At 38.0% G+C, this 13,359-nt stretch overlaps 1 protein-coding gene and 1 long non-coding RNA gene across 2 annotated transcripts in view; one reads left to right on the top strand and one right to left on the bottom strand.

Annotated features, from left to right (window-relative positions):
- Window positions 1-1,873: 1,873 nt before the first annotated feature.
- On the bottom strand, window positions 1,874-7,160 carry LOC149075941 (uncharacterized). Its single transcript, XR_016194197.1, has 3 exons — window positions 6,990-7,160; window positions 5,549-5,720; window positions 1,874-2,207 (listed from the first exon to the last, which is right to left on the bottom strand). It is a non-coding gene; the product is annotated as an uncharacterized LOC149075941 (long non-coding RNA).
- Window positions 7,161-10,007: 2,847 nt separating this feature from the next.
- LOC149075940 (uncharacterized) overlaps window positions 10,008-13,359 on the top strand; it is a 42,417-nt gene continuing 39,065 nt past the window's right edge. Inside the window, exon 1 of the mRNA XM_089243457.1 lies at window positions 10,008-10,304. The gene's annotated coding sequence lies outside the window, so the exon portion shown is untranslated. The remainder of the gene's footprint in view (window positions 10,305-13,359) is intronic.

Below are 13,359 nucleotides of genomic sequence, written 5' to 3'. Positions count from 1 at the left end.
AAACGTCACGAGACCCTCAAAAAAATTTCGGAACACGGGGAGCTTCTAGAGCATAGGTCTTCAACCTTCTTTTAGTCGCGAGCACTGCCTGTACCCACATCATCTAAAGAAGAGCAAATTTGACATGCGAATGCATGAAATCAGGATAATTTTAATCCTTGAATGCAGTTTGTACAAGGTGCTTAATTGGAACGTTGATAAAGTGCTCGCGAGCACGAAATCGGACACGAGCATCGAGCACTCTGGGTACTGCGGGGAACACCGTGGTGCTCGCAAGCAATAGGTTAAAGATGCCTGTGAGAGAAAAAAAATTCTTGTCACTAATTTTTGTTCTTCATTTTCCATTTAGACAAAAAAATGTCGTGTTTGAACCATGCCCCCCCCCCCCACATCCTGGAGCGGGGCCCTTGGTCAGACTCCTCACGGGCCCCTTCTGTAGTTAATTTATAGCGTGAAAAAAGCAAAAAATGATGAGAACTGTTCCGGGCCCCAGGGCTAGAGCCCTGTCAGCCCCCCTTTGTGGGGGCCATGGTTTGAACAAATTCACACTGTTCGGATGACCAAACAACAAGGAAAAAATTTAAATTCCAGTACTTTTCTTCCCTGACATCGTCGGTCAAAAACTGCGAACATTTTAACCATGGAAAGAATTAAACAAAGACATCGCACTGCAATTTTTTCTTCAAACCATTATCTTGTTTATTGTTAAAATCTTTTGAATTTTTCTTTAACGCTTAAATTACCGCATATTATTTCCCGTAGGCTTACTTACTCTAAGACCGGCGATTTTCTCGTTTGGAAATGAGAAACAAATACATATAAGAAATTAAAAATCGAGAAATCTCGTTGCCGGTCTTTTACGTCGCAGCATTGAAATCTCGTGAGCTGTCGTTTAAGTGTTAATATTGAATTTTTTAAACAAGAAAAGATGGTTTCGACCCCCATGGGACGGTAAACACCATGAATATCATTTTCCGCTTTATCTGGAAATCACTAAGGGTTATGTGACAACGTACGTAACATGCATTATATGGGACACTGCCTTATAAGTCGTAAAAACGATTGATATTTGAAGGAAAAAATCATTCGCAAGGAGGGAGTTTTTTTTAAACCACAAAACTTGTGAACTTTGTTAGGGTTCCATGCGCGAACTTTTACGTTACAAACCTCTAAGATATTGAGGATTTCACGCATTCTAAATTTCTTGCCGGTTCGCGGATATGCGTGTAGCCCAGGGAATACGCACGATCGATCTTCGGAGGAGGGTGCAAAGGATCTCTTCCAGAGAAATTTGGAGTTACTGACCTTCAATAAGCAGAAGGGCAACACTTTTAAAATTTATAACTCATGATTCAGAAACCATGTTGAACTGGCAAGAGATTTCATGTAGAGAATTTAGAAGGAAAAAAATGGGAAACACAGAATCAAAAATGTGTCATTGAAAAGTCCCGATACTATGTAGGAAAACAGTATAGTATAGTTAGAGTAAAACCTACCTCTCTCTCCTCCGCTCTCTCACATATATACTGCATATAAACAGACACCCCTCAGATGCGGTCATCCCTTTTTTATGGTCAAATAATAATTTCTCTTTGTACAATGAAAATATGCATTTCAAACCCTTGTTTATAAGGTCACTCTTCTTTTACAGACGAATTTTTTTGTCCCACCGTTGTCCACAAAAGAAAGGTTTTACTGTACGTAAAGTCAAATACTAATATTGTGCCAACCCTGCTTAGTGCTTGAAATTTCCAGTGAGCAAATTTTACATACAAGAAAATAAATGGGTTCACTGTAATTAGATACAACACCCAACTTAATGTAGCACCAAAATTCTTGGCGGCAGTAAATTGGGGTTCGACTGTATGCGCTTGGAGAAATGAAAATGTTTTTATTTCTCTAATCTATTCTTTTTTTTATAAGCTATCGGCTCATACATATTTTTGAAATAACCTGTATATCTGATAGAATATGTGTCTGTGTAAACATCAATGTAACAAGAATGTTTCATTTGAGAAATGTATTTATATACAAAATTTAACAGGATGTTTTATACATTACAAATTTTTGACATTAACACACAAAAAGAACATCAGCTCACAAAATAACAATCAAGGTTTCTTTGAAGTCTATGTGGTCGGGGTTTGTTGTATAAAGATCATCGTTCAATTAAAAAAACCGGAAAACTTTTCAACAATCGGTAAAACCTGAAATAAATATGAGAGTGTGAGTAAACTTTGGATGCAATTTAGGAACAGCAATCAATTTGAAAACTTGTTAAAAGAAACAGCAGGCTCTGGAACAGCTTTATAGTTTTTGAAAAACACTAGGCATTTACACATTTATCTTTTGCCCATGGGGAAAGTGGTAAATGCACAAAGTATGATAGAACAGTTATTAGCACATTTTAGCATATTTATCTCCCTATACCCTTAGAGATGTGAGACCATATTGGCACTGAGTCCTGTGCTTGACCCTTTCAAACCAGAGTATTCATTTTTTTTTCAATTTTCAATTTTTTGCCCCTATTTTTGAACTTTAAAAAATATATTAAGAGCATAAACGTGCGTGTCAACAAATTTTTTTCAAATTTTCATTTTTTTCAGAAAGAAATAATTCCACTGTGACAAATTCACTTCGTTCAATTTTTTTCAGCCAAGATGATGCATAGTATATTCACCTTCACATACAATTTTTTCCCATAATTTTATTGTTAAATTTTATGTAATAAATCACGCTTTTCCTGGAGGCACTTTCTCTTGCAAGCCATCTTCAAAAAAAAACCTTGAAAATTCAACTTCAAGTGCTGCTCTCAAATGAAAGTCCCCAAAGCTCATATTCACCAAATTTATAACTCCAAACTTACACAGACAATCCTTTAAGTCACAACTTAACTCCCTGAATTCAAAAGAAAAAAATTCTACAGAGAGTGAAAAAGCAAACTGCACATTTGTGGCACCGGGGTCTGAACGGGTTAGGTTATGAGGGCTCCTTTTCTGATGGCAATGGAAATGAAATAATAATAATATAACAAAGTGTCTGCTTTTCAACAAAAACTCTTCTTCAACATCATCATCTTCTTCTGTTTGCAAAAATCTCAAGGAGTTAGTTGAAGTTACACCGGCCCTGCAAATAAGCCCAGTGCTGGAACCTGCATCTGGTAAGAATGACCCTGTTTATGACTACACAGTTAAAAAAAATAAAATAAAGACCACTGGATTAAGTGAGTGCAGTGAAACATTTTCTCTTACTTCCAGGCTAGCTCATATGCAGGAAGAACAACAACACAACCCTGAACAACCCTAGGCCTATATAAACGCACGTCCTCCTTTCTTTCATATGGTCCCTACTTTAGAGGAAAGGTTTAGCCCACAAAACAAGTTTTTTATTCCTCTCTGTCCCATGGAGGAAACAAATTTTCTTTCATTCCATCAAAAATATGGAAAAACAGTGGCTTCAAGCGTTTTTTTTTAAATTCTAATATTTATAAAGTTAAACATTTTTTCAAGTAGTCTATTGTTTAGTTGGTGAACCGCTTGGTACATATGCAGAAGTGGATTTATAGTTGAGTTGCCAGCGAGCTATACAAAGTTTGGAGTCCTTCTCTGTTCTAGTCCAATTTTTTTGAACATCTGTTCCCCCAAAAATTCACCCCCCCCACAACTACTACTTCTACTAAACCGTACATGTACCCCCTAAACATTCCTCTGGGAAATTTATAATGAATTGACACATACAGGAACATGTTTGTGTATGTACACATGTAACCCTAGCATATTTCTCTAATCATACTTGCTTTGATTAGAGTTACCAGACGTCCTCCTTTTTCAAATCATTTCAAGCATCCTCCCATGTTTTGGAAAATTCGCCTTTTTGTCATCCCTTCCAGGTTTTTATAATTCTTTTCTTTTCTTTTTTTTCTGGGCAAATTTTTTTTCCACTCGGAAACATATATCTCTCCATTGATGTAAGTGTTTGTGTGTGTTTTTTCCCCACCAGCTTTACCAATAACAAGTTTAAGTATATAAAAGTTTAAATATATTAAGTATAATTAAGAGTACCACCAATAATAGTTTACATGCTTTGACCAATAACTGTTGAAAATCCCAGAATACCAGAACCCAAGTTGCAAGTAGGGCAGCAGATATTAATACACTTCCCTGCTTGCTCTGACATATCATGCAAAAGATGGAAAAACAGCTGTGGAAGGAGAAAACCCATAACATCCATTTTAAGAATATCATTGTTTGCTCACAAACATCTTGTGCACTGAAGGGGCGGAGGTTATTACCTCTTTCATTTGATTATTTTTGTCGCACCATGGTCATTTTCTGCACACGCAGGCTAATTAGAGTGGGACCTACAATTTATTGCCGATTCCAAACGGCAGATTTGTTTTTATACTCATTGAGAGGTTGGTACGCTAACTCCTCGATGGGGAAACCCCCTGCAGTAGCAATTTTTTCTACGGCCACGTCGCCATTTCTGCTGCACCCCTGCGTCAGGAAAATTTTCTGACAAGGATCAAACCAAGTATCGAACTCGGGACACGCCTACATATCCTTTGGTACTTTAGGCGAGTACCTTATCGACCTGGGCTACCGCGCCCTATTACCTCTTTCATTTAGAAACAAAGAAAGCAGGATGTAAACAACACTCAATATTGATTCCTAGCAGCACCATCAGTTGTTGAAATTGGGAAAAGTGACGTTAAAAAGTGTGTGCACGCCACCGTCCCCTTTTCTGTTTTCGGATCCAGTAACCTGTTTTAGTGTTAAACTGGTGCTGCCATCTGTCTTTCATATTTTGAAGTGAAAATTACATGTGCTCAAATTTTCATGTTATATAAGTATGGTGTTAAAGGTCAGCCCTTGCTCCCTGCTGAGAAAATTTTTCAAATGGGAGACTAACTCGCCTTTGCATCTCGACGTTGTAAAACATTAAAAAAACCAACGTCAGCTAACTCCCACAGTGCCACTAATAGGGTTTGAACCTGGTTCCTCAAAATGGCCATACGACTGCACAGCGGCTGTTGTCCAATTTAGTTTTGTCCCAAATTTAATGCACATCCGAACTTGCTGCTCTAGAGACCAAAAGATTTTCTACGAGGGAAAAATGTTCAGCTCCTGACAAATTTATCTGGTACCTGAATTTTTCTCATATTTGTCACAAGTAAGGCAGTTCCTACCTACCTATAATCCACACACTTTGAGGGGGGGAGAAGATCATTTTATAATCTACGTTCTTCCAAGTGGCATTCAATCCACACATCAAATCCTTGGTAGATTGATCGTCTGTATCATCAATAATCATATTTTCATTTATGAAAGGAGTTGTTTACAACATCTTTTAAATAATAAAAAATTTGATCTCTCTACATGAATCTGTTGCCATCTGTTATTGAATATTTAAAGAAAGTTTTTTCTTATTTTAAATTCCCTCTAGAATTAAGCTTCAGATAATACACAGTAATTTTTTTTTTTCACATTAAGAAATATAAACGTTTCTTAAAGTATGATACACAGATTGAGGAAATCACTGCACTTACTTTCATAGAGCTATGCTGAACAGTAAACACATGAAGCCAATGTGTTCGTATTTGACCATCAAACACAGAGAGACTCCTAAGCGAAGGGCTTTAGTCATGATGTTCTTATTCAATAACAGCACTATCACGGATAGCCAAGCAGGTCTGCTTCTCTTTTCGAGCACCTGACTTCCTAGAAGCGAGATGGGGAAGAATAATTACTGAGAGCAGCCAAGTATACAACAGGTAATGACTAAGCGTTAAAATCAATTAATGGTGACAAGTATCATAATATCTAAACGAGCTAATTAGCCTCTATTCGGTGAATGAGAGGCTTATTAGCTATTTTTTCAGTGAATACAGTGGAATCTTGATAATTAAAGATGAATGTACCACCTCGGATAACTGAAAACTTGAATTACCCAAAAAGTCTTAGAAAACGATTTCCAAAGTGAGGGCCGGTCCGATTCCTACCTATTTTGCCCTTAATTCATCACACAACTGCCAAGACCCACCTTAAGGGGGGGGGGGTTTGACAGGGACTCCAGACCTTATAAGGGTCTGATATATATAGTCAAACCTCATTAATGAGTCATTCTTGGGAGAGCAAAATATGACTTAGTAAGTGGAGTGACTCGTTAAACGGAGTAGGCCCTAGCTGTGCCAATTCCTGTCTGAGGACAATCGGGACTTCCAAAAAGTGACTCGGTAAGCGGAGTGACGTGTTAACCGAGTGACGCACTAACAAGGTTTGACTGTAGCCCATATACATTTTTTTGCCCTCTAAATCTATTATAGGGAAGGGGGACCTGTGGATCCATGTGATACCCCAGCCTAAGGGACCAGATGGCAGCATTACACGTAACAAGCATTACACAGAAACAAACTTCGCGCGTCAGGTTTCACTACACGCACATTCCAACATGTACCAATTCGTTAGAGGTTCCGTAGAGGAATATGGACGAGGTACATGTATGGTTTAGTAGTGGTAGTCTAAGGGACCAAGAACTCCTATCAAATGAAATTATTAAGACATCAGAGACTGAAATTCAAATGACACTTTCACACAATATTTTGTCTGTTTGCGATTTTTTTCAGTATTATTATTAGGGCTCCGATCTTTATGGCCTAAAAATATTGAAAATATAAAAGCATTTATGACCTAAAAAACTGGAAAAAAATATGACATTATAATTCAAAAACATGACCTTATATAATTCCCCCCATTATTTTATCACTTCTATTTCTCTCAGTTATTGTTTGTTATCTCATTAAGTTAAAAAAATGAGACGCGCGCCAAAGATTTAGCCGAATTTACATTGAAGATTCTGGAAACGTCGCCAATTGGCGTTCATGCCCGGGTTAAGGATATTCCTCATCATTGAAAAAATTTGTTACATACACTCAAAAAGTTTTATTTTATTATTTTCTCTAGAAATACTGAACCTCTAAAAAAACTCACTTCCATCGAAACTTTTCACGCAACTTCCCATCGCTCTCATTAAGATAACCATTTGGCGAAAAATATCTGCAATTTTTGTTTCTCTCCTCTCGTGTAAGTAAGAAAAAACTTGTTGAAGACTTGAAATATATGAGCAAACATGTGTATTTACGAAAACATTGTCAACAATAAGCTCAAGTAAATGTCAAAGCGGCCAAGGAGGGACTAGAAAACGCACAGACTGAGGAGAGAGAGGGAAAAAAATTATGTTGTAAAATTAGTGTTGTTGTTTCAGTTTTGCTCTAAACAAAAACTTTCATACTCAATAGATTGAAAAACACCACACATCTTGGTCGAGGCGTCAATGCGAGGGAACCACAGACCCACAACACATATTCACTCATCATTATCAATTTATCACTCACGATGTCGAAGGTAGATGGCAGCAATTGCCTACAACGCAAGTGCATCCCCAGACACTTTTCCTCCCCCCCCCCTTGAGATTCCTGTGCTTCTCACGCATTGTTTGTCGACACGAAGCTCTAATAATATTTTTTTTCATGGTTTGCCGGACTTTATTGGACTTATTTGATAAGGGGTCGTTCAAGTATTACGTCAGCATCGATGGGGAGGGGGTTTCGGATATGCTGACTTTTGATGACAAGGGACCCTTACGTCCTAAATCACCCTTTATAAAATATGATTATTCTTAATGACATTTTACTGGGTGTGCCAAAAACGAGAAAAACTTTCCCAAAAAATGAGTGCTTTCTCTGAACAAGTTTTTCCTCTTCAAGGTTTATGTTCGTAACTCGAAAAGTTACGTTATGTAGTCGTAGAGCGGCTACATAAAATTTTTTTGATGGGACCGCAACAATTTTTTATGCGTTGGGTAATCCCCAGCTCGTACATGTAAATACGTAACATAAATCATCAATAAATTATTTAAATTTATTGGAAATTTTGCTGAAATTTAAGTGTAGGGTGATGGATTCGATCAGTGATGTTGCTTATATTTAAAAATGTTGATAAATGTGACGAAAGTTAACATTACAATGCTGATAATAATATAATTTATACTTTTTTTTTTTATTCCCTTACACTTATTTTCATTTACCGTATTTTAACGTGTAAGTATAAGGAACCCTTTCTGCCAAAAATTGTGTCCCAAAAATAAGAGGGGTCCTTATACGTGGATAGTATTATAGACATATCTTTAAAAACAAACTGTTTTTCCAAATTTTAAGCCCAATAAGTTCTGGGGGGTCCCTCATACACGAATTTAGTTTTTATATCAAAATATGTGTAGTACACCGATCACGTACGGGAGAAACTGATAAGCGATTGATTTTTCTTCCATATTTATCATACTTATCAACTTCAATCTGGAATTATCCAAACTTACACGTAAAAGTGACAAATATAGAAAAAATGTAACAAACTCTCACAGAAACGATTGGTGGTTATGCATGATTGAGATTATTTAATGTTACCGTCCATTGGTTAATTTTTTTTTAATTCAGAATTTTTTTAATTCAGATCAGGTGGAAAGGGGGAGTAGGATGATGAGCCAAAAAAAGAGATACATATATGTTAAAACAGTCTTGGACTTAAAACGTGTCGACATTTTGACATATACCTATATGTCTGTAGGTCTAGCACAGACATTATGAGTTGGAGCAAAAAAGAAAAAAATTAATAACTATCCGTCTTCCCTCGTTGTACCCAACGTTCTATTCATATTTATTACTTCGCCTGGAGCAGGGGGGGGGGGATTCTTTCTATACCCACAGAAGTGTTTTTTTTATATTCTTTTTAGTGTTGTTTTTCTTGCCAGAGGAATCAGCATTGAGTGTTGTTTGCATCCTATTTTCTTTATTGTGGAATAAGTAACCTCCCCACTCCTCCACATTTCAGGCATCTGGTGATGGTGAGAAAACAATGGTATTCTAAAAATGAATATTGCGGTTTTCTTCTTTAGAGAGCTGTTTTTCCGACAAGTCTTTTTCATGTTATCACGGGCAGGGTCGTCTTAAGAGCATCATGGGGACCCCAGCCAAGTGATTTTTCTGAGGCCCTACCAGGCAAATTCTCGAAAATCTCAATCAAATCTCATTTTTATAAGGGCCCCTTTTCTCTTGAGGCCCCCGGAACTAGAACTCCTTAGTACACGTATATGAAGGCGTTTTACCCGGAACGTGCTCGGGTTTGTTTTCCATGCTTTAAGACGGCACTGATCATGGTGTAAGCTGGGAGCTGGGCCATGGTTAGAATAGCATCTGCCCTGCTTGGAGGCAACTTTTGAAAACTTTTGCAATTTTTGAATTCATCTGGAAATTGCGAGTGTTGGTCAAAGCGTGTAAAAATGTTAGGGGAAAAAAACACGCGTGAACACTCACGCTAATGAAGAGATACGTGTTTATAAGAGTGTAAAAAAATTCCCCTGGAAAGAAAAGTAATTCCAGAAACCTGAAAAGGAGGACGGATGGTAACTCCACCTAATCAACGGCATGATTCATATCCTCATCTGTGGTAGGTGCTGCCATCTACTTTTTCAAATTGGGATCTCACGAAGAAAATCGTATTCTGCATTTCAATACTAAATATTTGATGATATGATGTAGAATTAAATTGATTTTCATAGCAACAACAACAACAATCATTTCAAACTTTCCCAAGTTCAATGATCGTTTCTTCTCAACCAAGCCAAGAATTCTTGTAGATATGAAGGGTAATATGAATGAATGAAATCGAGTCTTAAATTTCTCATTCTGATCATTATTAATAAGACATCAACTGTGATTGGATGTGACGGCATTGCGGTTTCATGACGCAACAAATCAGTGAATGAAGCTCCTCCTCCTCCTTCTCTCGTCGTCTTCCAGCGACGTCACACACAACACCGCTTTCATTTTCCTTTCATGTCAAGTCCCTTGGAAGAGACCAGCTGATGGCGGTTGGTGATGATGTCGACGTATAGATGGCGCGAACATCGGGAACTTGCAGTGGAAATTGGATGGATATACGTGTTTTTGTTTTATTCGTGTTTGTGTGTGTGTGTGATGTGATGTGATGTGATGTGAAATTTTCTTTCTCTCTCCTCATTCTTGTACGCGATATTAACCCGTTGCTGTTGAAATTAGTTGAAGGAAAGATAGATGTTGCTTTTTGAATTGTTAACACAAGAGGACATTTAATGACCCTTTTCTTTCCCTGAACTGAACATGGTTGCGCTACATACCTAGTACCAGTCCCACCCACCCCCCTCCGTCTCAGCTCATCACATAGGAGTTATGCAGTCCTGAATGACCGCTTGTAGTACCACGGGTAATTCACGTGAGTATTTCGTTGCTGTCTCTTGTAAAATTAACACGTTCTTGATACATAAATGTTGACATTTATATCTCGCTCCTTCACCCGCGCATGGCTTGACCTTTTAAAACCACGCATTAATCAGAGAAACCCCCCCCCCACTCCATTTTTTTTTTTGTATGGGCTTATAATTAATTATCTAGGCTTTTCTAATAGTGGCTGCCGCCTGGGCCGTCCTAACGCATGAGCCCACCCGCCCGGGTAACTCAAGAGGGAGGGCTCACAAAAATGAAATTTGAATTGAATTCACGATGAATTGAAATTTTCAAGAATTTGCCATGTAGGGCCTCGGGGGAAAAGCATTTGACGGGGGGGGGGGGGGTTGTCCCATGATCATAGGTGCTGAAACTAGGGGTTGGGCCATTTGAGCCCTCCCCTCAATAAATTTTGTAGGTGGATGAGGTCCTACCCTCAATTTCTGAAAAAACAGTACAATGCACCTTTCCTATCCTGCAGTGAGTCCCATGTATATGGGACGACCAGCAACCTCCAGAGTCCCCCCCTCAATGGCTTCTTTATGTCGTCGCCTCTGCCCATGATGTTCTTATAACATGGGAGAACTCACCGCATGGAGATTTTCTCTCACTTCATGAAATATTTTGCTTCCCGCTCAAAACTAAGAAAGGTTGAAGTTTTCCTGCTTTTGTCTTGACAATTAGTGCATTTCAATTCACGGTAACGTGGACCCTACATCTTGAAGCATCCCCTAAGCCAAACTTTTTGTGGGTCCTTCTGTAGTGAATTTTATAGCCTGAAAATGCAAAAAAATTATTGTAACTGTCCCTGGCTTTGGGACTAGAACCCCTGTCATTCCCACCCTTTAAAGGGGGGGCCATGTATCGGGCCATATCTGTTACATACTGTCAATGTGTGAGTTTTTTCTTGCACACCAGCAAAAACCTAGTGAGTCTCGTGAATGGCAGATCACCACATATCCCCTTGCCCATTCTCTGTCTATGCTCCTGTCTGATGTGGACAAGAAAACAAGAGCTGCGATGATTTATGGGACAAGCATAAAAACTATTTTCTTTATATGATTGAAATCTGTGATAACAACTGGTTTGTGCATAGGAGGGATAAACTTAAAACACCAGCTAAAAATATAGTATATAACCATGTGAAAAATAATCCCACTGCATGCATACATAGCAAAGTTGACTGCAGCAGTTTCAGACGGTGGTCGGACCCCCATGTATATTCTTGAAAAGCAATCCAGAGGCGTATGCAAGATAGACCTTTGGAAGGGCTCGTATAATAATAATATACAAAGTTATTCTTTCCTAATATTTTGATTTTTAAAAAAAAAAATTTATGTCAAATTTCTAATCGTCTGGGGAGACGGGCTCATCCCCACGATACCCGCTCAAGTCTCGGATCCCAATATATGTTAGACGGTAGGGTGCGAAGCTGACATAATTTTGCTGACAGGGGTCCTGAGTTTTGCTTATAGGGGAGGGGATCAAAAATGGCCAAAAAACTTCTGACAGTACTTGAATGGCAGTATATTTCCTGGAAGATTATTTAACGAACACACTGCAATCCATGCAGACACTAACTGCGTAGCTTGTAAAGGTCACTTTTAGTAAAATGGATGAAGTCGGATGCCCTTTGTTGTCGGACTCGGCTATTGTAGCTTGTGTAGCTTGCTGCATGTTGTCTTTTTCCAGTGGCTGACTAGCCTAAAAATGAAGCTAATCCTTTACACTTCAAAATATGGAAGAAGGATCCCAGGATCAGCAATGATGCCAAACAAGCACGATTCTGACATCAGAAATAAATTGAGACCAAATTATACACTCTGAACATGCATTCCGGCATGTGCAGGTTTGTTAGAAATTCTGATGAGTAATGTGTATAAGGTGCATGTACATTTAAGTAGTAAAATAAATTTATTAATGGCAGCACCAGTGTATAACTTGAAACAAGCATTACTCTAACAATCTAAATATGTTCTACAACTTATACAGTATACACGCTTACAACCAATAAGCAGAGATAGCTGTGAAGTGGGACAATGGTGATGACGGCAATTCATATACAGGTTGAATTTAGACTAATCTGCCAAATGAAAGTGAGCACTAGACAAGCCCAAGTGAAGCGTAAACCACCATAGCAACTCTGTCCTACCTCTAACCTTTTTTGAGTTCATGTGGATAAGAAAAAATATTTTGAGTCTGAAAAAATTCAAATTTTTGTGAAATTTCTAAAACAGCTACAAAAAAACTAAGCACATATTTAAAAAGGATAAAAAAATCTTATAAGGTGGCACCATTTTCATCAGAATATCTGGTTGTAATAGCAAGTTACAAACGTTGAAAGAATGGCAAATTGAATTTTCATCAAAATCCATCAATTCTGTAAACACTCATCAGTCAAATTTTTCTGAAAACTTGTCCGTTCTCCCAGGTTTTCGAAAGAGCTGACAATAAAACATAGTTCAGGAGAAATTTACCCTTTTGTTTGCAATACACCAATGAAATTGGTGTTTGTTGAAGTAGACATTTGATGGAAATTCGGAATTGGCGTTAAAAGGTTTTGGAGGGAATTCGATTTTACAGAAAAAATGCTATGAGCTGACACCACCTCTTTTATTATAGGCCTATCTAGATTTAATGGGAAGCTACAAGTGCTGAGAGATTGCCGAAGTGTGAAATAGAATTGACGCCAACGTCTACTAAAATGTCTATTTCAACAAATGATTTTTTTTGTCAGCGATGTATTTTAGACCAAAGGCTGAATTTATCCTGAGTTGACAGAACACTGATACTGTTTGTTGTAGGCTCTTTTGAAAGCTGGTGGAATGAGCAAGTTTTTGGTAAATTTGTCAGATTGTAGCTAAAAGGAGGTGTGTGTGGAATTCATGATTACAGATTTTGACAACACTTCAGTTTTGCATTTTCCCAGTCTTTCAGCGCTCGTAGCTGGCCACTGAATTCAGATATTCTGGATTGAAATGGTGTCACTTTATAGGATTTTTTCCGTTCTTTCCAAATATGTATTTAGCATGTAGGTTAGGTCT

The sequence above is a fragment of the Pholcus phalangioides genome, unplaced genomic scaffold (assembly GCF_987345545.1).
Source record: "Pholcus phalangioides strain wild (caught in Gottingen) unplaced genomic scaffold, Ppha-v1.0 ptg000015l_1, whole genome shotgun sequence".
Classification (NCBI taxonomy): Eukaryota; Metazoa; Arthropoda; class Arachnida; order Araneae; family Pholcidae; genus Pholcus; species Pholcus phalangioides.
This window is presented reverse-complemented; position numbering and strand designations above follow the sequence as displayed.